Source organism: Marmota monax, unplaced genomic scaffold, assembly GCF_021218885.2.
Source record: "Marmota monax isolate L192 unplaced genomic scaffold, Marmota_monax_Labrador192_F-V1.1 WCK01_AAM20220418_F8-fsc00096, whole genome shotgun sequence".
Taxonomy (NCBI): domain Eukaryota; kingdom Metazoa; phylum Chordata; class Mammalia; order Rodentia; family Sciuridae; genus Marmota; species Marmota monax.
Genome location: NW_026695236.1, coordinates 512,060 through 516,743, shown reverse-complemented (window position 1 = coordinate 516,743; position 4,684 = coordinate 512,060). Strand labels below are relative to the sequence as shown.

Sequence of the window (4,684 nt, the reverse complement as noted above, 5' to 3'; positions counted from 1 at the left end):
TATTCTCTCTCTCTCTCTCTCTCTCTCTCTCTCTCTCTCTCTCTCTCTCTCTCTTTATAAAAAAACTTATATTTGCCTGTTGCATATCATAAATGCACTTGGAATAGGTTAAAACTGAAATAACACAGAATATGACAGCTGCTCTGAAAAGTAAGCATTGAACTGCTTAATAGCCTCAAAAATCCATGAATATTCCTTCTCTTGTACTGTCTGTATCAGAACTCAAATATATATCTCAGGTACTAGTTAACAAGTGTGGTCTTGATCATTGTATTATGACTAGACAGGGAAAGAAGATATGTTTCATGTCAGAAAATTAAAAATAGGAATCATCTTCTTTGAGGAGCCTACTAAAGTAATTAAACCTGACTGCCAAAGGTCCCTTTCTTATCTGGGAACTTATTCAGCATGTCCAGGATTCCAGTGATGTGTAATGAAGAAAGGTCTGGGTTTTCTGGCTGGGGCTTCTGCATCTCGAACAACATTATTCTATAAAGAATGACATCAGTTACACTTTTGAACCAAAGGTTCTCTACAAAATCATTACAACTATACCAGTTTGATTCCAATATATTGTAGAAATTACCTATTTGGGTGAATTAGGTATTTATTTTATTCAACACTCTTGGAATTATGTGATACTTTTTTCTAAATTTGATGTTCTAAAATACAGTCTTTTTATTCTTCTCAAACATTATAGAACTTAAAAAACATATTAATTGCCATCCCCTCCCTCTATTCCTGAATCAACCTTGGAAAATGCAAAGATCCTGGATATCTTACAAAGAGCAGAATGTTCAATCTTTGGGACTTTGGTCCACCTACGTTACCAATGATATAATCATTGGTTTCTAAAGGGGAAAGTTCCTTGAACCAGCAACATTGATCATCTCCGCTCATGGAAGGAATCTAGTACAACCTGTAGCACTGATCCTGAGGGTTCTCAGGCACCCCTTCCCCTCTGAGTTCTGCCCACACCTAGGTTGTGTGATGATACAACAGGATATGGGCATTGTTACTCATGGTAATGAAGCCCCATCTCTTTCCCATCCTAGGGAGTATTACTATATCCTATCTTGTTTACCTTCTACCTCACTAGAATTGGATTCTTTTCTGTGATTCCTCATGAAAATCTCCTTAGAAATGTTTATTGGGACTGGGCTAGAGAGGATACAAGAAATGGGTGAAACAAAGCCCAGAACAACAAATCATTCTTAGGTATGGTTAAATTCAGCCACATAAGGACATTTTTGAAACCAAGGAACATATTACCTCAGAGCCTCTTTTCAAACAAAATATTAAATATCTACAGACAAAGATGTTAATAACTGAAAATATAAAATTTCTGTTCTTAAAGATAAAAAAGTTTCTCATAAACCAGAGATTACTGCATAAAACTCACCTTTCAAATATGTTCCCTAAGTTCTAAAAGGAAAAAAGAAAGAGGTAATATTAATAATGGGAACACTGTCCTTCTGCATACTCTCTGGTACATTGGTGTGTGTGTGTGTGTGTGTGTGTGTGTGTGTGTATGTTAACATTCTCATTTTCCACTGAGAAATCATATGAGACCATGTTAATACCAAAGCCTAAATTAAATGTGAATGACAGCTTTGGGGTGCACTGAGAAGGATGGAGCTTAGAAAGAGTCTGTGCAGTGATGCAAAAGAACCTAGGTTCCCATGTCACTTGACTCCTGTTTAGTTCCCAAAAGAGATTTGACCATCTCTGAAAATTAAAACTAAATAGTGAACTATTTTAAAAAATAGTGCATTATGATTGATTAGCAAACTCTGTACAGCTTGTCTAGGAGAGGGGCAAAGCCTCACTGCTTTTGTTCAGGAGAACAGAGTGTGACAGTGGAGTTGGGAAACATAAACTGAATACTTCCTCAACAAAATTAACTTTCCTGTGATCACTGAGTTTTTGGATAATTCTTTGAGGGTAGCATAGTCTTAATGATGCAAGAATTTTGTCTAGTTTACCTTCTACAAGATTTAAAATCTCTCAAGATTACCATAATATACAAAGACAAGTGATTGGATAATGATGGGTGTAAAGGAGCTCTTGTCACTCAGCTGAGCACAATAGGCTCTGCAACCAACATTGCCCAGACAAGAATTCCTCTCTCTCAGGAAGGATGCTCCCTGGTCACCTGGAGCAACTCCATGTCAGATTTGTGGCACAACCCAGTCAGCTCTCTGTACATTTCCTTCAGCTTTTCTCTGTGTTGGGCCATTCTGATTCCACTGTCTCAGAGTTGCTGGAAAATTTCCTGTGCTTCTCTTTCTAGTGTCTCCAGTTGAAATCTCTCCTCTTCAAGGAGAAACCAATGCATCTTTGATATTGAACTTGGATCATGTTCTTCCTTAAAACCACATAGTCCTGCAGATATAGTCATTCAAAATGATTATATTCAAAAGAAAATGTAAAACTTCAAATATTATTGTCTTAAAATCAAGCAAGTACTTTATATACTTTCCATCTCATGTCTGCAAAGAATCTTAAGTATTTAATAATACTATCTACTGGACCTTCTCCTTCTTGTCTCTCTCCTGCTTAAATTAAAACCTCTGCAGGATCCCAGGCTAACTCCCTATGATGCCACTTCAGTGTTCTTAATGAATTATTTCCTCTTTACCTCATCTTCTCCTTTATTTTTGTTCCTTTGTCTAATTCTTCTATATATTGTAAAATATTTATATACACACTGTTTTGTAAATTTACAAAATACCCCACTTTTTCCAAAGCTGAAAATCTATTTCTCTCCTGACTCCAGAACTAAGTTAATTTGGTACTGTCTTATGCTCAGTTTCTGGGAAGATTTATCCAAATCTCCAAAGTTAGACAAGGAATACCAGTCATGCCTCATTCACCCCAGTTACTAGTATTCTTCACACTAGCTTGTGTTGGCCAGTATATTTGTAATATTACTGGATATCACTGCATTGTCTAAGAGGAAAGCACTATCCTTCAATGTTAACTCCACTTTAGTGGATAGCATCATTATAATCTGCATAAAAATAAAGAAAACCTTTTCAAACTTACCACAAAGGACTGAGATTTTCTAATTTCTTCATTTAGATTACCTTGCATCTCCTGAGTCATTTGCCATAAAGGATCCATTTTCTTTAGAATTTTCTCCTGCAAAATTACCATAGGCTTTAGTGATAAAAAAGACAGTCTTGTAGGTTTCATCTTTTGTATGCTAGAATAAAGCAGGGTTTTGGAGAACAGTAATCTTGAGTTTTAAAGAGTCAATTTTTACAAAAGAGTCTAAATTAATTTTACTATGGGGTATAGTAAAAGAAAAATAATAAGACTTTTAAAGGATCCCATAAATAATAGAGTCCATTTCCTGAAAAAGCAGTTTTTATATAGCCTCACTATGAAAAGGTCTAGGCTTCAGTAAAAGAAGTTTATATTCCTAGTGCTAGCCATCTGCTGTACTGCTGCTCCAATTCCACGTATTTGGGGAATATATTTACTTCTTTATTTATTTTTCAGTACTGGAGACTGAAACAAGTTTTCACACTTGTAGTACTCATTAATTTACCTCTGCACTATATACCAGCCCCTTAAAAAAAGAAGAAGAAAGAGGAGGAGGAGGAGGAGGAGGAGGAGGAGGAGGAGGAGGAGGAGGAGGAGGAGAGTGTCTTGCTAAGTTGCCCAGGTTGGCTGCAAACTTAGCATCCTCCTGTCTCAGTTTGCTGAAGAGCTAGGATTATTGGCATAGCCACCATACCCTGTTTTTTGGACAATATTTCTAGGGGGACTTTTCTTCATGAGCATTCAACTTATTTATGCTTTTAGTGTCAAATTGACCAGAATTTAAACATCATATTTACCTCTTGAGATTTACACTGAAACTTCACCACCTCTACCATCTGCATGCTCATCTCCCTCTTTATCATGGGTCTTCATCCTTCTCTTTGATCTGGACCCCACTGGTTCTAGGTTACTTCATGGCCATCACTCACCCTGTTTCCCTCCCTGCTGCACATGACACTGAGCTGTAGCTGTGAACCATGTGTTTGGGTGATTCAGAGCGGGGTGCACAGAGCAGACTCTTGTCCACCTTGCAGAAGAGCCCCTTTGTCTCCCTGTTTCTCCTGCAGAGCTGCTCCCCAAAGCTGCTGTCCAAGCGAGGTCTGGCCTGTCTAGCAAGGTAAGCTAGCTTCTTGAGGACGATGTTGGTCCTGAAGTCTGACTTCTCTGCTATTTCTCTGCACTCAGGACAGCACATTGGCATTTGAGATTCCTCCCAGCAGAGATAGAGACAGGGTCTTCAAAAGGTGCATCTACAGTCTATGGTGATGGGTTCTAAAAAGTAATTCATGCAAATGGAACATGTGAGTGCACTCTGGAAGTCTTGCAAAGCATGGGAATCCATTTTTCTGAAACCAAAAATACAGAGAGTGGAGTGAGAGTAAAGAGGGAGAGGAGAGAGTGTTATTCTTGTGCCTTGATGAGAGAACAAAACCACAAAAGGCTTTTAGTCACCCTGCTTGTTTAATTGAGTTGTGCCTAATCTTTCTATTAACTTCCTGCAATAGAAACCTAGATATGTGACAGAAAGGCTGAGTTTGCTTTATGACACAAATGACAAAATGAGATAAGCATGGTCTTCATTTTAAAAAAGCAACTCTCTCATTCATTTGGGCAAGTTTAGTATTGAACAAAA

General features: G+C 37.7%; 1 pseudogene; it reads right to left on the bottom strand.

Moving 5' to 3' along the window:
- Window positions 1-359: 359 nt before the first annotated feature.
- On the bottom strand, window positions 360-4,393 carry LOC124089363 (tripartite motif-containing protein 64-like; annotated as a pseudogene).
- Between the last annotated feature and the right edge of the window lie 291 nt (window positions 4,394-4,684).